The 20,302-nt window shown below is 39.7% G+C and overlaps 1 protein-coding gene across 27 annotated transcripts in view; it reads left to right on the top strand.

The window, feature by feature from the left end:
• The window catches only part of DLG2 (discs large MAGUK scaffold protein 2), a 2,206,895-nt gene that overhangs the window by 1,995,656 nt on the left and 190,937 nt on the right, over positions 1 to 20,302 (top strand). The window contains exon 1 of one of the 27 annotated variants that reach the window (XM_036099717.2): positions 7,933 to 8,172. The exons of the other annotated variants lie outside the window; for them this stretch is intronic. The gene's annotated coding sequence lies outside the window, so the exon portion shown is untranslated. Of the gene's footprint in view, positions 1 to 7,932; positions 8,173 to 20,302 lie in introns of those variants that run through there. 27 annotated transcript variants of the gene reach the window in all.

Raw genomic sequence — 20,302 nt, 5'->3', positions numbered from 1 at the left:
GTGCCATAGCACAATGGCTGTACATCCTACAGTTTATAAATATATAAGTATTTAGCTAATGAGGGCATGTGCTCGAAAAATTTTAAATGAGGATGTCAGCAACCAAACTTTATTTATTTATTTTTTTCTTAAGATTTTATTTATTTATTCATGAGAGACAGAGAGAGAGAGGCAGAGGGAGAAGCAGGCTCCCAAGGAGCAGAAAGCCTGATGCGGGACTCGATCCCAGGACCCTGGGATCATGACCTGAGCCGAAGGCAGACGCTTAACCATCTGAGCCACCCAGGCGCCCAGCAACCAAACTTTAAAGACATTTGGTCTAGGAGGAAGTAAAAAGTATCCCGATGGGAAACAAGAGTTGGTATGAGTGATGTAGGTTCTTATTCACAATGACACAAGTGTTTTTAAGATATGAATTAAGATTTACTCTGGTGTCTATTTTGTGGCAAGTAGGTAGCAAGACATTTTACATTTTTAATTTCATAATAAACAGCTATATGAAATAGGTTCTACTATCCCCATTTTATAGATGATGAACCAAGAATCAATTTGAAGAAGTTAAGCAACTTGCAAAGGTCAGCTTGAATGAATCGGGACTGTCTAACTATAAAGCATGACATTTTCCACTTCAGCCTTCATTGCATTGAAGAAGGTCATGAAAAAGGAACCATCATTCTTTGGCATTCCTGAACTCCGAAGTTAGTTGCTTTCCCATTACATGTTCTTAGGTTATTGAGTGGTAACTGGATAAAATTCCACTCCCCCAGAGATCCATGATCAACTTCTTGCCCCCATGCCCACCCAGGACCTTTGTGTATCACATGCTTCTTACTCTGAGTGGAATCTCCTTAATTGGATATCCGCTAGTTATCCATCAAGAGTCAGCTTAGACATCACCTCTTCCAGGAAGCCTTCCTGACTTTACTCCCCCCCAACAAAACTAAATTGGAAGCCTTTCCTCTAGGCATCTATAGAACTTTAATGAAAGACCTTATAAAATAAGCTATACACTGTGTAGTTAGCTATTATCTGCTCATTACTCCCTAGAATGGGAGTCCAGGGAACAGAAAATCTGGCCTTGATTGTATTATTCTTCTGCCATCCAACAGAATCATACAGTGCCTGCAACATAGTAGGCCCTCCATAAATACTCATGGAATAAAGGAATTCCTTCTTCATTGATTTGGAGTCTGACATGACTTTGGCAAAGAAATGGGTTGAAGTTTGTCTTTACCAAAGTTTCCTAGGCTAGGACAAATTAGTGGATATAAATTAGATTATAGGGGACCAGATAATGGAAAAACAAAGCAATCCTTCATGTGTATGAAGGCTTTTTCCTTCTGGGTTTCTCAGAAACTAAGGAGGATGCACAGACTTGAATCAATCAAATTTATATTAAGATATATCTGATTTGTCAATATATATCAATTTATATATATGTATAAGCATATATATGTTCATGTGGGTGCACATATATAAGCCCACACATATTCATGAGCATGAATTCATAAAAATAGACTACCACAATTTTTATAAGCTGTCTATTGGATCACAGCATGCTCAGCAAAAGGATAAAGTTCATTAACACTCTCCAGGTTGGCTTTCCTACAGAGTCATCCAGTTGCTTTAAATCTCCTTTGGTCATAAAGCTATTTCCCTCCTTACCTCTTCCTTTAAAGGGAACTAGCATTACTGAGAGCTTTTGCAATGTTATAGATACTCAACAGAGGTGATCTCATTTAATCCTCAGATATTTGCACAAACCCATAGGTCCTGAACCCAAAGAAAATGGGTCAAATCAAAAGCAAGTCAAGAATTTTACTGAAATTGAAAATGCTCACTTAGAAAGCAGGAAGAAGAAGGGCGAGAAGACTAAGAAAAAGTCGGAATTATGTTAATTTCAGTTACAAATGAATATTGTTAAATTCAGTTATACAAATTTGTCACATGGGATTATACCAAATTAATTTATCGGTAATAAAGTGAGAGAGTGTGACCATTAGCACAGACTTTTTATCAGAGCAGGGAGGGGCCTTTTCAGTTGCTTGAGAGAAAAGCTTTCTTCCCACCACCAAATATTGCTACATGTGAAGGGCTTTCTTACTCGTTGAAAGGGGACAGCATTGGAACAGTTGTCCCCAGACTTTTATAATTCATAGACCAGAAACTTCAGAACAAACTTTTATAGGCCAACAGAATTGCCAGCTTATCTTGCCAATAAAATGAAGAACATGGAAAAAAAACGAACAGGATTAAAAACTAAGATCTATTCTTACCATCATTTCAGAAATATAAAGACAACTTAATAGCAAAAACAATGGGAAGAAAAACCAAATAGGAGGAAGGACATAATCTTATAATAAAGGAAGGTAATTTTAAGCTTGATGAAAATCACCACACCCTGCTTACTCTTCTCATTCTGCCCTGGAGAGAAGGGTCAGGACCAGGCTCCAGGGACCACTGCCCCAGCTATGCCTAGGTTTGAAGCCACGCACATCCCGATTTAAGTTCAAGCCCTACAAATTCCTAGCTGTGATACCTAGAGCAGGTTACTCCACTTTCCTGAGCTGGGATTTCCTCTCATGTCAGATGAGGATTATATCTGACAGACTGCATTAATTTCCTAGGGCTGCTGTAGCAAAGTATTACAGTCTAGGTGGCTTACCCCATCAGAAATGTATTGTCTTATGGTTCTGGATCCCAGAAGTCTGAAATCAAGAGCCAGCAGGGCCATGCTCCCACTCAAGGTGCTAGAAAAGGATCTGTCTCAGACCTCTCTCCTAGCTTCTGGGAGTTCCTGGGCTTTAGCAACATGACTCCAGTCTTCACATAGTGTTCTGACTGTGCGCACACCTGTGTCCAAATTTCCCCCTTTTGTAAGGACACTAGTCTTATTGGATTAGAGACCCGCGTAGAATGACTTCTTAACTAATTACATCTGACACAATCTTCTTCCAAATAATGTCACACTCTGAGGTATTGGGGGGTCAGGACTCCATTATACGAGTTCTGGAGGGATACAGGTTAACTCATAGCACTGACCAATCTCATGGGATTATATCAAAGCCATTCACAACACAGGCTGAATACTTTGTAAAGTCCCAGAGCAACATAAGGGTTTGTTTTTTCTAAGAAAGTTTATAATTGAGGAATTTATGATTTAGGGACAGGAAGCGATTTACAAAAGGATATATAACTAAGAAATAGTGAAGCTAGGACTTTGAACACATCCATTTAATAAATATTTTAAATACCTATTACGTGGCAGGCCCTGTTCTAGTGATAGAGATTCAGCCTTGAACAAAATAGACAAGGCCTTTGACCTCATGGAGCTTAAATTCTAGTGATGGTGGGGGAGGGGAATAAATGTTAATGAAATAAACAAGTAAACATATAGCATACACTGAAGTAGAGGTAAGTACTCTAAATAAAAATAAAGTCCAATAAGGGAGTAGTAGCAAATAACAGCGGAATGGAAGATGCCATTCTATATAGGATGTCAGACTTCTTCTATGAGGAGACATGTGCACAGAATCTTTCCTGACTGCAGTGAAGGAGCCAATTCTAAGTGAAAGGGGAACCACTGAAGGGAAGTGAGAGGGGAGTGTAGGGGTCTGATTTTTTTGTTTGTTTTGTTTTGTTTTATTGGCAGTAATTATAACTATTATTTTATTTTATGTATTATTTTTTTAATATGTTATGTTAATCACCATACAGTACTTCATTAGTTCCTGATGCAGTGCTCCATGATTCATCGTTTGTGTACGACACCCAGTGCTCTATGCAATACGTGCCCTCTTTAATACCCATCACCAGGCTAACCCATCCCCCCACCCCCCTCCCCTCTAGAACCCTCAGTTTGTTTCTCAGAGTCCATAGTCTCTCATGGTTCATCTCCCCCTCTGATTTCCCCCCCTTCATTTTTTCCTTCCTTCTCCTAATGTCCTCCATGCTATTCCTTATGTTCCACATTTTTGTTTTAAAAGAATCACACTGGCTGCTGTGTGGACAGTAATTTGTAACAAGGCAAGAGGCAAGTAAAGAAACCAGTAGGAGGTGATTGCAGAGATCCATGTGAGAGTTGGTGGTGGTATAGACTGGGGATAAGGGCAGAGATGGAGGAAAGATTTGGGATATATTTGGAAGACAGAATTAACAGCATTTGCTGAAGAATAAGATGTGGGATAGAAGATAAAAAGAAGAGTCGAGAACGACTGCCAGGTTTTTGGCCAGAGCAACTAGGTGAATGATGATGCCGTTTATCGAAACATATTGGGGTACACCAGATTTGGGAGAAGAAACCACAGTTTGGTTTTGGACATTTTAAATATGAAAAGTCTATCAGACGGCCGAGTGGAGATTCTTAGATGTGGTACGCAACTGGGTGTAATAATCTGGAGTTCAGGGCACAGTTTGGGACTAGTGGTAGGTAGTCTATAGGTGGCATTTAAGCCTTGACTGGATATGGTGGCCTAGCAAGTGAGTGCAACTAGAGGGGTCTAATGATGAGCCCTGGGGCACTATAAATTTGGGAGATCAGGAGAAGGACCCAGCAGGAGAGACTTAGAAGGATGAGTTGGGGAGGTCAGAGGGAAACCAAGTGGGTCTCAGGAACCAAATAAGGAAGGGGGTTGATTCAGGGAAGTTGTAACGAATTCTGCCAAAAGGCTGGGAAGAGATCAAGTACTACCTGGCCATTAGTTTTGTTAGTGTGCCGGTCATTACTTACCTAATGAAAGCAACTCTGGTGGGATTTTGAGGGTAAATTAAGTCAGTTAAGGAGAGAATAGGATAGGAGGAAGTAAAAACAATGAGAACAGACACTTATATTTTGTGTTCTCTGCTACCTCAATTTCTTAGAAGCAGTAGATGTAACAGTTCGAGAGCAGGATCTGCAATCTTAGACTTTGGTCATTATTCTGACCATGCCATTTATCAAGTCACCTAACCTCTCAAGCCACAGTGTCCTCATCTACGAAGTAGAGATAATAGTGTAACCCATTTGAAAATGCTGTGAGGGTTAAATGAGATAAGCAATAAAGTTTAACACCTTGCTAGCCCATAATAAATGCTCAATAAATATTACAACTTTCACTAATGTCAGCAAAGTACTGGTGTAGGTTCAAGGCTCCACACAGTTTGTTATGTCTGGGAGCAATTGGTAGCATGAGGGGATAATTATGACAGAATACATGTTATTGTATGAGGGTGCCTGGGTGGCTCAGTCACGATCCCAGGGTCCTGGTACGGAGCTCTGAGCCCTGCACCCAACTCCCCGCTCAGCGGGGAGTCTGCTTCTCCCTCTGCCCCTCCCCCTGCTCATACTCTCTCTCCCAAATAAATAAATAAAATCTTTAAAAAAAAAAGAATATATGTTATAATTATCCTTGACATGGGAACAGAGCAGTATGTTATAATGTAAAAACTATAAACACTCATCTATATTAGTTTTCCATGGGGTGTGTCATGGCAGAATAGCCAGGCAATGCAGGGATATAGACAAAGAAATGGCTCTGGCAGGAATTTGGAGGGATCATGGCAGATGAAGGATCTGGAAATCATGGAAAGTCTTAGAATAGACCATGCCTCATCAGGCCATAGGGTGGATAACCCACATATCAATATGTAGGAAATAACCATTTATCTTGTAAGCATAGTTATCACTTATTTACTCTTTGCTACACGCCTTTCTAACCATTGAGAAACTCAAGTCCCTCTCTCCCAACCCCCAATATGTCGCATACCTATGCTCCTACAGTGCCTAGTATTAAGTATGGTCATGAAAGAGGCGGGCACCTCACCCATGCATATTCCAGACCCCCTAGTAAGATGCATATAGGGAAAAATAAAAAAGGAGGGGATAGTCTATATGTGAACAAATTAACTTGGCTCTTGAGTCATTCTCTAGAAACACAGAGCTAAGAAAATCTCTCCTGTTTAAGTCTGCATAGTCTGGAACATTGTAGCATCACCTTGTCCCATAGAGGGCTACCACTCAAGGAATGTTGATTGCATACATTGAAGATAGCAGTTTCTTAAATGGATGGACGACTTCATTAGATCGAGAGCTCACAGGTGGCCAAATGCTAGGGTATATTGACTTAGAACAGGAGTTTGCAGTGGAACCTTCGAGAAAGAGATACCTGTCTCCTTGCCTGGCACACCTTGACTTAAGGGCAGTAGAGGTATAGTTGTGTGCAGACATTCACCGTCATGATGAATTTTGTGACAGGTGCTTGTTTGAAACAGGTGAAGTAAGCCTAGTTGGTCTCACTGTGAACAGTAAGTGACTGAAAATATGCTTTCCTGGGCTGGTGAGTCCATTTGACTAATGGTGGAAGTGGAGTAGAGAGAAGCTACTGAGCTGAACAGGCAACCGAGAGCAGCGCCCTGGGCCTGCCATTCTCTGGCAGAGAGCCCGTGCATTCCTGGTGACATTCTGCCATCTACATGACGGACGTCTCTGAGGCTGTCGCCCCTTCTTCACAGGCAGGCAGATGGGAAGACTGCTTGGCAAACACCAACTGACATTTTAAGAGACCATTTAAAGGGAAAGTGAGGCAGAAATCCATTTTCCAAAAAGAAGTATGCTAAGAACAGTCAGCAGGTTAGGATTATGCACTATAAGTCAGGCGCTGTACTCTCATGATACGGTTAACTTCATCTTGCAAGTTAAGAATTAGCAAACCCATTTTATGGATAAAGCAACGCATTTTACCGTGAATTAGTGGCAAAACCAGGGTTTAAACAGAAGTCTGGTTCCAAAACCTATGATCTTTTTCTAATTTCTACTAACGGCCTTAGTAAATAAATCTGCTCCCATTGCTCATCTGCCTCTGACAGTGAAGTAGGAAACACTGCTTGGGAAGGGATGGTAGGTTTAAGAGTGTGGGCTCTGCAACCAGGTTGCCTGGAGTCAGTTCCAGCCCTGTCACTGAGCAGCTGTGATCCCGCTTGGATTTGTTAACCTCTCTGAATCTCAGTTTTCTCATCTGCCATATGTTGTTCACGATAGCTCATACCTACCTCATCGGGATGTTTTGAAGATTAAATGAGTCTGAGCACCTAGAACACTGCCTAACACCATAAGAAGGACTCAGCAGTAGCTCTTCTTATTATCAACGACACGTTTTCTAGCGCTGATATTCAGTGAACACGGGGGTAGTACTGGCATTGTCAGAGAGAAAGCAAACAGCACAGGCACTGGGCTGCTCCCCCCACCCCCCGCAGCCTGATAACGATTTGGGGGTCAGTCAATGATGCTGTAACTGATTTCTGCATGTCTTCTCATATCCAGGGCTTCCAGGCTTTAGAATTAGCATAGTAGGCTAGAACAACACTGTTCTTGACATCAGAAGACCTGGGTCGGGGTTCAGGCTCAAATCACACTTGGAAACTGTGGGATCTGGGCAAGTCCCTTTATCTTTCTTGCTATGGGTTCCTCATCTGCACAGCGAGGAGGTTGAACTCCTTCATCGCCAGGGTTCCTTGAACCCCTCGATTTTGGTGAACATTCAGCAGAGTCACTTAACTTCCCTGAGCCCTGGTGGCTCATTTATATTGTAAGCACTACACTTCTCCTGGTTGCTGAGAGGCTCAGAGAGAGCGAAAGTGTCTGGTACACTGTGACATGCTCTGCAAACATGAGGGCTGATCTTTGCAGAACTCTGATGAGAATTAACCCTGAATACTATGGCCCGCTAGGCATATGTTTGAGATGCAGGGGCTTTTTGCATTTTACCATCTTTGCCTACCCCCCACTGGGTTGGGTGGATCCACCTTAACAAGGTGTGGGGGAACACAAGTGGAGGATGGGGGTGCAGTACTGATGGTGGGAAAGCATCTTATTGGTTAATGCTGGTACATCCCAAGCACCAATTGCTATCGCTGCTCCCAAAGCTGATATGTTTATCAGGATGAGTTACAAGGAAATATATGTACCCAAGGAACGAGAATGATGCATGGTCACCCCCTGTGCTGTAAAATATAAGAGTCTAGGAGGGGCTGTTTTATAATTCATCAGGTTTCGCTAGTGAGTTCCGTCAGAGTCTTAGTTATAAAGGCAAGTGTGAACCGGACGGCAGACAGGAGAACCTGGCACCAAGGAGACGGAGAAGCTGCCTGTGGTGCCTCCTGCCTCCTCCCTGCTTTGTTCCAATAATTTTGCGCTCGGTAAGTTCCCTGGCTTTGCAGCTAATCATTGTTGTTGAATAAGCTTGGCAAATGAATGTGTAGTTTGGAATATGCACTTGCTGTCAGAAGTGTGTGTCAGTGTTTGGGCTCCTGACAAATTCCACAGTTCCCTTTAATGAGCAAAATAGCTTAAAAGATGAAACAAAACCCGACAAATTAATTATTCACCTTGATCCTTGGAAGGCTGCTTTCTTTGGTTGCTAAAGTTTCTCAGGTTTCATTCTGTCAGTTTCATTTGTTGGAGGAGCTTTGAAAAGAACAAGTCTCTTTGTCACGAAATTGTTTTTCTTAGCTGCCAAAAGGAGGTATGTACAGGGTGGTTTGTCCATCCCCACCCCCAGCTTACTCTCCCCAGCAATCGGTAAATCTTAAAACAGCCCGTTTGCCTGGTAACCAGCTCCAACAGAGCTGAACCTGTGCAAGGCAAGATTCAAATTGCAATCTTTTGTGTGAACAGAACTGAGGGGCTGTGAATAATTGTCATTGTGGAGATGATTGTGAAACTCGGTATGGTGGTAGTCCCTGCATTTTGCAGGGATGGGATCAGAATCCGGAGGAGATTTGCATTTGGCATGCCTGTTGATGATGTGGAAAGGGAGTGAAAGAAAAGCCTGGTTCGTATGGAAAGAGCTGTACAACACACCCGTAGGACAAACAAATGCACACGGCATGGCTGTTGAATTTGCGTAACTTGTAATTGTTTTCTCTAGTTTCCTATTGCCATTAAGAATTACCTGAAGCTGCGTTTTGATCCTCAGCTGGGTTTGCTCCAGGTCCTCGTTCTGGGTCCTGGCGAGAGGCAGGGTGAGCGCTAACTCCTGGTCAGCAAGCCATAGGAAGTCATTTCCTCCTCCTCCGAAGGAAAGAAGCAAAAGCTGTACCTTCCCGGACTCCTTTCTGCTGTGTTCTTTTGCCTCTGTCCAAATCTCATGGAAACCAACAGCTTGACGTACTTTTTTTTTTTTTTTTTTTTGCAGTAGCAGATTTAACTGTGGTGTCATATGGCATATTATATATGGAGAGGAATAGCAAGACATTTTTCTGAATGTTTAAGTGCATCTGGCTTGTTGACATTTGCTTTATTTCACCAGCAAGGAGCTACTGTCTTCTGAACCCAATGTTTGTCTGTCTGAAGTGTTTACCTTACGCATAATTGCACTTTCTCTTTACACGTAGAATCTGTAGATCTGACAAGAACATCCTCTTTATCCTCAAGGAAATGACTTGTTTTAGCATCTCTTTGAAAAGAACGGATGCATTTATTTTTCACCAGGGGCTTAGCTTGCTCTTTGATTTTCCTGATAAAAATTTTGGTCATCAGTACCACTATACTTCCAATAAAGTTATTTCGCTTTTCCTAGTATACTTTCCGATTGCGCCAAAACTTGGCAGATTTGGAATGTGGAATATATCTTTTTGCAGAAACACATTTTTCAGGCATATTTCTTTTGTCCATAAATAGCTTTTCCATATTTTCCATTTCTCTGAAGAAGTTCTGTTTAAAAGACTAGAGGAGTGATGTATTGTGGTTGGCACTTAGGGGTGTGTAACCTGAGACTTGGTTTCTAATCTACAAACGGCTGCCCCACATGGGGTCTGTAATATATCTTTTCGTCTTATGTTCAGCTTAGAGCCTCTGGGCTCCAGCACTAATGATTAAGGTAGCAAATTCAGCAAATCATTGCAGGTATAAACAAACATCTGCATCTGATAGTCTGACCAGCCTGTGAGGCTTTGTGGAGCTTGGGACACACAGCTGAAGGTTCCTGAAAATGTTAATATATTTTAATGCCAAGAACAACATAGTTGTAAAGTACTTTTGCGATGTATTGTACACTGGATTTTACCGTGCCACATTTTTTTAAATCGCACGCCAGAGCCCATGGTTTATTTTGTGGCCGTATCTGGGTTTTGATCCAACATGGTTTTATCGAGAAATAAACCAACGTACCGATCTCAGTAAACTGAGTTTCTTCTTATTTGGTGGTGGTTTTTTCATCTTCTCCACCCACCAAGAATAAGATCTATTTATAGCAACAAAAGAAAATTTAGCATGAGTTATTCTTAATTAAATTTGCAGCAAGACAAACATGAACTGTGACAGGAACCTTCTGAGAGAGCACATACACACAAAAACACATCTCTCAACAAAGGATTAAAAGCCAAAGAGGCATTAACATTTTGCCTATGTGACATATATCATTTTATTTGAGAGAGATTGGGAAGGGTGAAAGGGGGAGAGGTTTAAAGGAGCTGTTCGGAGCCTGGCTTCGGCTGTGTGGGAGTGAAAAGGGCAGGGGCTTTGTGTGGCCGTGGTCCGTGCCTCACTCTCCTTATCTGTCAAATGGGGGAGGGAAGACTTAGGAAGATTACTCCAGAGAGATGTTGTATGTAAAGCACGTGGTACACTGTGTGGCACAAAGGGGACCCAGTAAAAGGTAGTCGTTCTTGTTATGAGTCAAATTTCACAAAATATGTTAACAAAGTCTGATGTCGGTTTTGAAAGAACTGTACACAGTAAATAGGAAGGTTATAAAAAATTTTTCTTGTTAGATATAGTTCTTATAGCTAGATAATCTGTTTTTGTTTTTGTTTTGGAAACCTAGTAAAGATGGTGTTATTACCTTTCAGTGTACTTTTAACTAATTCTCAGAATGGCATCCAAAGTCCTTACATTATTCAAAGAACAAACTTGGTTTCAATTGGGGAGCATGGAAGCAAACTGATGCCAAATAATATGATAGCCTTCTAAGTTTTTTGCTCAGCAATGATTAGGTCATAACTCTGGCCCCGACACTGCATTAAAGTACCTGATTATTATAATAAATATCACTGATTAAGTCCCATGCAGAGTATTCAATGTCTTACCTTTATTTTCTCACTTAGTCCTCATCGCTATCCTACCAAGTAGGTTCTCTTTCACTTCCCATGACCAAATGAGGAAATGAGACTAGAGAAAATCTCGTTTAAATACTACTAATTTAAATTGGGGCATGGCAGCACCAGAATTTGAACTCACACCTGTCTGACTGGAATCTACACTGCAACCACAATACACTGGAATTATCCAATAGGATTTACCCAGCTCTATATCTGCTTTGATTCTTCTCCCTACATATTTAACCTCTATCAATTTAGAGGGTGTAAAAAAAATAATGTTGAAGATTTCCTTTTCTTTTGTTCTCATTTTTGGTCTATGCCAATCAAGATCACATTTTCCTGAGCTCTCTTTGTAATTCTCACCAAAATATAAAACTTAGTATAAAAAGATATAAAATTTTAAAAGGTCATAAATCTACCAAATTCAAGATACTGTCTAAAAGTCACCCTGAATCACTACTGTCCTTTGACCTGGGCAGCCTTCCTCTGCACCTCTGGTTTTAGAGGAGTCTGCTTGCCAAGATGTGGGCTTATTTGGATCTTGGTCTCTAGACCGTATTCTGGATAAATAGAGCCCCAGAATTTCTTCCCCAAACAACCCTGAGCCCACTTCCAGGAATTAGATGCTGTGCCCACCCCTGGGTGTGAACGAAAACCAATAGGCTGCTGTTTGCCTTGGGAGTGGGGGAGGTGGCTAGGGGATGGGAATTTGTTGATCAGAGCTTGGACTCATGAGTTGGGATGTTCACATATCGACATGAAAATCGTTTTGTGGTGCAAGAAGAAACAGTGGCAAAGAAGAGGGGCTGGCCCAGGTGTGGGGGCCTGTACTTGTGTTCTTGCTCTAGACCCCAAAAGTATTAGGGACAGTCCTACCCTGTGCTGAAGAATATTTGCTTATATTTCAAAATAGTGAAGCTAAAATTCCAGTGGGTTGGTTTTGTGGGGCTTTTGTTTGTTTTTGCTTTTTTGACCTTTTTTCCCATTAAGCCAACAGAAATTACTTGAACAGGGAAGTGGCCAAAGCTATGAAGATCTCAGACTAAAAGCTTTTTAAGTTCCATTTTGGAACTGACAGCAACATGATCCATCGAGGCTAGACATTGGCCTTTCTTCCAGTTCAGAGGCATAGACTGACTTTGGAAGGTGACTGTAGGGTCAGCTGGATTAAAACTCTCTGCCATTTATCTTTTATGCCATTTGAAAATATAGTTGCTCAGAGAGACTGTTGTTAATTTCCGGTGCCCTTTTCTTATCTCTAGTTTTAAACTGTGGTTGTAACCCTTTGTGCTATGGACTAATGGAAGGCTGCCTGGTGTGTCCACGTGGCCCCCAGCCTTACAGGCTGTTCTGAAAAGCAGCAGTGGCATGGAATGGCTTTAGGTGGCCCCTTCTGTCCAGACCTCATGCTCCCAATGGCTCCTTTTCGTCTTCTGTTGTATTGGATACAAAGACCCACCTAAGAAGAACTAACAGCCAGGAGTTCCAGGCAGCAAAATCTCTGTAATTATTAAGAATCTTGAGGATTTAGGGTTGTTGTTGTTGTTGTTGTTTTTATTTTTAATGCAGTGGAAGCTATTATGCAATGAAGAGTGATTTTTTTTGTTTTTGTTTTTGTTACTCTTCCTAAAGTAGTTTCTTAGATGGAAAGGCAGAATACATCTTGGGAAGTATTCCTTACAACCAAATCTTACAACCTTGCTTTCCTTAGCTATAAAGCTAGTATAGTAATTCCTGTTTTGAGGCTGTTGGGAAGATGTAAATGAGATAACTCATATCCCAATAAACAGCTATTCCCTCATCCATGTGGAAACATCTGGCACAGCAAATACTTTGCATATAGTGTGACTACAGTAAATGTTTACTCAATCTGAAAATACAGCAGTTAGGGGCGCCTGGGTGACTCAGTCAGTTGAGCATCCAGCTCTTGATTTCAGCTCAGGTCATAATCTCAGGGTCTTGAGATCAAGCCCCATGATGGCCCCTGCACTCAGTGTAGAGGTTGCTTGTCCCTCTCCCTCTGCCCTTCCCCTTGCTCTCTCTTTCCTTTTCTCTCTCTCAAATAAATAAGTAAAATCTTTAAAAAAAAAAAAAAAAAAGAGGCAAGAAAGAAAAGAAAATACAGCAGTTAAACTGACAACTCTGTGACGACCAAGGTTTATGCCACATTTATTTTGCCTAGCAGAGATGGTAGTAGGAATGGTCCAGGGAGACAAACAAAAACAGGACAAAACAAAATTTGTCATTTAGCCTCTACATTGACAACTCCTGGTAGTGTCCATGTCAGATGGTGATAATCCCATTGATTTTTACTTTTTTATGCTTTATTTATCTTTTGAATGAGCATGCATTATTTATACGATTAGGAGGAAAAGGGAGAAAAAATATTTTTAGGGAATTGAATTAAAGTGGGAAAACGTTATGGATAGATTGTGGAAGATATCTAACTCTATGGGAAAGTCAAGTCAAATATAAAAAAAATATTCAAAGTATTTGGGAAAGAAATGTTTTCTGGTCTGAATAATCCAGATTAGCTTACTTTATTACTTTTTTTTTTTTGTCTTGTATTAATCATTTATTAAGCATAGACTAGTGCCAGATGTTCTGCTAGGTGCTAAGATTACAAAGATGAAAAATTAGAATCTTTGAACTCAAGGAGTTTATAATCCAAGGAAAATGAACACATGAGCCCACAATTTGAACACAGTGCGATTCTCACTGCCAACACAGGAGCAGGTAAGGTTGCTCCCTAGTACAGGTAACAGAAACCATGACTCAAACTGACTTGCTCAATAAAGGGAATGGATTGGTAATTGTAACTTCAAAATACAGCAGTAAAGCCAACTTTAAGAAGTCTGATCCTGTGGCTCACAAGGTTGTCAAGAAATCCATTTCTTTTGGTTTTGTCATGCTGCCTCTTTTGGTGTTGGCTGCCCTCGTAATCCCAGGACAGTTATCAATGGCTCCTGGGAAACTTGTTTTCTTAGTCCTGTCTAGCCAGAAAGAGATCCTGAGAGTGGTCCATAAAATTCAATTTGAATGGACTGGCTTACCCATGAACATACAACCAAGTCGCTGGCTGCATTCTGAAAGACTACCTCCCCATGACCTTATGAGTTCCTAAACAAAATCTGGCACCTGTTGCTATTAGGAGGGGATGGTGATGGTGATGGACACTGGCCCAGCATCCAACAGTCATCTTCAACTTGTGATATGTACAACACATCATGTACAAACGTTCACTAGAATTAATATGTAGCATAATGGAAAGAAGGCCACGCATACGATGGTGCATCTCCTTAGATTGGCTTCCATGTTGAGTAGGGATAAGAAACAGGGAAAGCCTTCAAGGTAGAGAACAAAGCTCTCTGCAGTAACAACTAACCAGGTAATTGTTCAACTCTCTGCTTGTTTTTATATTGGCACTGTTGCAAAAATTACCAGCCAGAAGCCATCTGCCTAGTGGTATAATTAACAGAAAACCTAACGTATCAGTTTCACCAAAACCTGCTGTTGGATGATGGCAGTTGGGTTTTAAGCTAAACTACAGTCAAGTGTTCTTATTTTTTACAGTGTGACTACAGATTTGGTCAATTCAGTGTGAGCCTTAAAATTTATGTCCCATAGCTCAAAATTACAGTACTTTAGAGCTAGACTATACCACTGTCATCTTTTTTCCTCCCTTTTTGCTTCTGATGAAACCTGTTCAAGGCTAATGACTCACCCAGTGCCTCAAATTTATTTGGATTTTGATATCATGAAATTTGTGGTGCTAAAAAACGGGTGCTTTTGATAAAGATGTGTTTGCCAGTTGTATATACTTCACATTGAGAATGAGATAGACTAGAAGAAAATATTTGTTAGTCAAATGTCCATGCTTTATGGTAAAATGAGACTTCGGTAACTGTGTGATTCACAGTTTATATAATTTATCAATCCTTCAGTTCTTCAGCCTTGGGCAATACTCACCATTTACTTGAGGAAGTAAAATGTTTCCTGAATAAGATTGTAGTGGATGGGCTTGGTAACAGTTTCCACTAAAACTCCTGGATCCAAAGTCAGTTAGTTGTGTTTGGATTGTTTTCCATGTTTGCAACATAGAAGAGGAAGTGACAGGACTTAATTACTTTCTATAGGAAGTGTACTCATACTGTTGAGGATTTTTCTGGCATCCAGATGTAATCATAAAACTTTTTTTTTTTTTTACCTCATGAAGCTTGTCTCAATACCCTCAACCTGCCTACCTAACGAGCTTGCACCTAAATATTCATTGGTCTAGCTTCTTTCCAAAGAACACTCAGTAATGACAAGACACAGAATCAAAGTATATTTCCTCTGGCCATTTGCTTCTGGTATAGTAAATCTGTTCAGAAAACTTGCAGGTAGTCATGGGCAAGCGGTCCCAACCCAGCTGTGTCAGTGAGGAACCTAACACATACTCAGAAAACATACATGAGTTAGAGAAAACTACAGTAGCCACGCAGGAAATGCTCACAGGGCACTGGTTTCTTCCTCTTCAGATGAGACAGCTTTTCAATACAGAGAAAGAAGCAACTAAAAGTAGTGGAAGGATGATGGATAATGTTGATTTAAAAACACATATGTCACCCAGGTATTAAAAGATGTCATTATCCCATGACACAACTTTACTTCCCCATAGCACAAACCAGATAAACTCTCTTTTGTTTTATTTTGAGATTTCATTGTACCAGTAGAGAAATGGCAAGAGAAACTGTTTTTTGGCTGAATTTTTTACCTCATCCGTAAGTGTTTTGAGTTTCTGACGTATAGGGGTTGCCAAAGAGGTATCAGAGAGCAGAACTGATATTCAGGCTGCAGACGGTATTCCTGGTTCTTAAACCACTGAAATACTTATATTTTTGTTGGTAAATAGCTTCTACTCAGGGCCCTGTGAGCACCTCCCTCCCAACTGCTTTAGACCTTCCCCATTCTGGTCCCCTTCACAGGGCTTTCACACATCTCCCTGATGGACCAACTAAGGAGCTCATCGATAAACTGAAGATTCACTAAGGAGTTAATGCCTGGCACAGTTAGTTGTTAAATATTTTGACATCACTGTTGTATGAGACCCATCTTATTTTTTAAGAACTTCTGGCTACAGCTGAGAATAACATTCAGACACAGAAAGAACATATAATTTACTGCTAAGATGTTTAAGACAGCCACCCTGTGTGGTTTGGTTTGTTTTTTGTTTTTTTTTTTGTTTTTTTTTTTAGAGTGATAAAGGAGATATTATTTGAGATTGGGGAAAAAATGGTCAGGGATTTGGATAGGGCGGGGAGGATACAAGCAGAATGTACATTTTATTTATTTATTTAACCAATAATAACTAAATTCCCCATTTGTTTGCTACCACATTATCTTGTTTACCTCTCATGATAGCACTATGGGAAGAGAGGAGAAAATAAGGCTTGAATCACATAGCTAGAAAGTGTTGGAAAGCCCATGCATTATCCATTCTTGCCCATTATACCCAAGACTTGGTATTAGGTGCTAACATGATAAATATGAAGATGTATTTTTTTACTTGTAAGGGCCAGAAACAAACCTAAGGAAATGTTGACAGCCCTTAAGTGAATGAAAGAATGTTCCTCGGTGTTCCACAATAAAGAGCATCATTTTAAAATATGACTGGGTAATACATTTTTATACTGCTGGCTTCAGTTGCTCCAATAGCAATATAAAAAGTAGAAATATGAGCCATAGGGAACTAGCTAAACTCATTATAATTTGATTATCTAATCTTTCAATATTAGTCTTCTTATAATCTTTCCATAGCGTGGGAACATTAGAAAAAGTAATAAAGCACACAGCCTAAACATTTAGTCAATTGACAAAGTTTTGCTTTCCATCTTTAAATGAAAACTGAAAGAACAAGACTCTTTGTTAATGATTTTATAGCAAATCTTTTTCTAATTCTGCTTTCCAATTTATGCCTTATACAAAAATGAGCATGTACTTGCTGCAACTTAATTATTTAGGAAAATGTACATTTATGGGCCAGAATTTGGCATCACCTCCTTTCTTCCAAAAATATCTCACAGTGAGTTTCTTGAGGGCAGGGATTTGATTTCATTTATCCTTGTGTGCCCAGCAACTGGCATGGTTGACTGATAGATACCAGGTAATACATTCTTCAAGGGAGGATGAAGACAATGTGAGATTGAGAAGTTGGGGAATAATTTCTATAGCTGAGCCTTGAAGATGATGCAAGAATTTACTACATATGCAGACAAGGGCATTGGGAGGAGATCATACGTACTGAGCATTGTTTCCAAAATAAGAATGGTCACAAAATTTGTATGTTTAAGGAAAGCAAGGAAGGCCTCAATGTTTTTGCAGTGTTTTTTGCTCCTGGCAACCTGTTTTTCTGGAGTTCCTTTCCTACTCCCTTCTTCGTCTTATCCCGGACTCTTCTTTTAAAATTCAGACTTCTTTGGGGCACCTGGGTGACGCAGTTGGTTAAGCATCCAGCTCTTGTTTTCTGCTCAGGTCATGATCTCCGGGTCCTGGAATCAAGCCCTGCATCGAGCCCTGCATCAGACTCCATGCTTAGCATGGAGTCTGCTTGAGATTATCTCTCCCTCTCCCTCTGCCCCCTCCTGCTCATGCTCTTTCCCTCTCTCTCTCAAATAAATAAATAAATAAATTTTTTTAAAAAATAAAATAAAATTCAGACTTCTTCAACAAATAAGAAAGAAAAAAGGGACAGGGAGCCACTTAAAGGATAGACACATCAACTAATTGTAATCAGTATGAACCTTATTCGATCCATATGCAAACAAACTGTAAAAAAATTCATGACATTCATGAGACAGAGATTTGAATACCAACTGGATATTTGATGATAAGTTGTTGGTGATATTTTAGAGGTGATAATGGTACTGTGGTGTTTTTCAAAATAGGTCCTTATCTTTTAGAGATACACACTGACATATTCACAGATGAAATTATTTTTATCAGAATAATAAAGGAGAGAGAAAATGAGTAGGGATACAAATAAAACAAATCAATAAGTAAATAAGCGTTATTCATGGGTTTTTTTTTTTCCATCATCCTAGATGTTTCTCTTCCTGCCCTGCCCACCAGTGGGGGGTTTCATTTTCTTGCTATATCCCAAATGCTCTAGGCATGTTTTATAATTATCTGTGTATGTGGGTTGCCATCACCAGAAGGAGCTCATTAGTAAGGACTTAGATTTCTCTTTGTCCTCCCATTGACTGGCTCATAGGAGGGGCTCAATAATGTTGAATAGAAAGTTCAAAAATAAATGAGTGGATACAGACCTCCAAGGTCTATATCAGGGTGTGTGATTCAAGCAGTGGGCTCCTCTTCATTTCTCTTATTTCCATCTGATTCTTAAAAAACAAATCTCAATTCATGTTCTACACAAAATAGTATTTGCTCATAACTGGAAGCCAGGAGTGCAACAGCCTAATTGAAACTAGATAATTCACACATTTGCGTTTAATATTCATGAAATGCCATGTTGTGAGGCCATGTTCTTAATTAGTGTAAGATAGCATTGTTCCAAACCTATTTAGTTGTTACAGAGATAAGGAAAATATAAAGAAAAACACTTTCCTTCTATTTAAAATTTTTTAATTAAATTATGGTTATCTGAAACTTTTTTGCGTATAAATTTAGAAAACTCTGAGGAGACTTCCATCACCTTCCTTGTTAAAGTCTTGTGAGCACTCTTTCGGTCCCTTGCAGGTGCTTACTTTGTACTAGTGGAAATTGTGCCTCTGAAAAGTATGGAATGGAAAGACTGGAAGGGGCTTTGCCAGGGATTTAGTCAGTGCTCCTGACCTTGATCCAAACTATGCTGAAGCAGCCAAGAGAAACAAAAGTCATCCCCATTTCTATTGTTTTAAGAAGTTTTTAAGTAAATCACTCATTGGTAGTATACTATTATTGGAAATATTAATTTACTTATGTTGCCAAATTTTTTCTCAAATAAATTTTTGGGCATATATATATATATATATATATATATATATATATATAACATATATATAATGTTATATAATAAACATATATATGTTATATATATAGTTTATATATATATATATATATTAACAATAGAAAGGAATCCATCTGTCCCTCAGAATTCTTAGATAGTTACCCACCCAGAAGCAATCCAATGAGATGAATTTGTAACAATGTGCATGATATCCCCTAGAGAAACCTGTTTCACAGACCAGATGGGATTTTCTATTTTTTTAATAAAATTTCTCCATCTATGACAACACAAACTTAGAATTTCATGAATATGTGCATGAGAGAGAGCCCAAAGGGATTTGTTCCTTCTGTGGTATACATATAGTTTCTGATACAAAAAAATTACAAATAAGGAATATGTATACCCAGACCTATTATGGTGTCCAGTAATAAGTACTGAATATCCATATACTGAATATACATATACAGTTATTTTTCTTTTTGTATGTCCAAAATCTGGCACAGGGCCTGAAAACAAAGCAAGAGCTCAGTAAATGTTGATCTTTCCTCCTACTTTTATCTTCTCCCAGGGGCCTTATCACCCACCACCACAAACATCCACTTCATTTGTGATGCATAAAGCAAGCCCAGGCATGATAAAAACACAGTAATGGAAGAAATAACTGTAACTAGCAGGACTTTGGGGCAATGTAGAGGTTAACTGGACATTTACTTCCCTCTAATCTTCACTGGAACTCACTGGATGTTAAATACCTGACTTTAGCAGGATAGGCTGGTTGGGTTAGGTAGATGGGATACTGTACCCACCAAAATGTACATCATTGCCCTAAAGGTTGAGAACCAAAAGAATTTAAAGCACAGCTGTAAGGTTTGGGGTCTTTTGTTTATTTTTTATCATCTAGATAGAGTTCTTTCCACCATCTGGGTCAAGGCTTGGTTTTGAACTGTTTTTCTCTTGTAAAGCCATAACCTCTTCCACTGGCTTACCCTAATGAAAAAAAACCATAATTGCAAGTATTTGTTTTCATTCATATATTCAGTTATTCATAAAATATTTATTTAGTGCTTACTTTGTTTAGCACTATTCTGGTACTAGAAAATGTCTAAAAGCTTTTTGCGTTGTTTGGTATTAATTTTTTGTTTGTTTCTTTATTTTCAAGTTTGGAACAGTTATGTGTCTTTCAGTTTCAGAACATAAATACACTTGTGCGCCCTTTACAGTGGAGTTAAAAGAAACAAAGGG

The sequence above is a fragment of the Halichoerus grypus genome, chromosome 11, assembly GCF_964656455.1.
Source record: "Halichoerus grypus chromosome 11, mHalGry1.hap1.1, whole genome shotgun sequence".
Lineage (NCBI taxonomy): Eukaryota > Metazoa > Chordata > Mammalia > Carnivora > Phocidae > Halichoerus > Halichoerus grypus.
This window is presented reverse-complemented; position numbering and strand designations above follow the sequence as displayed.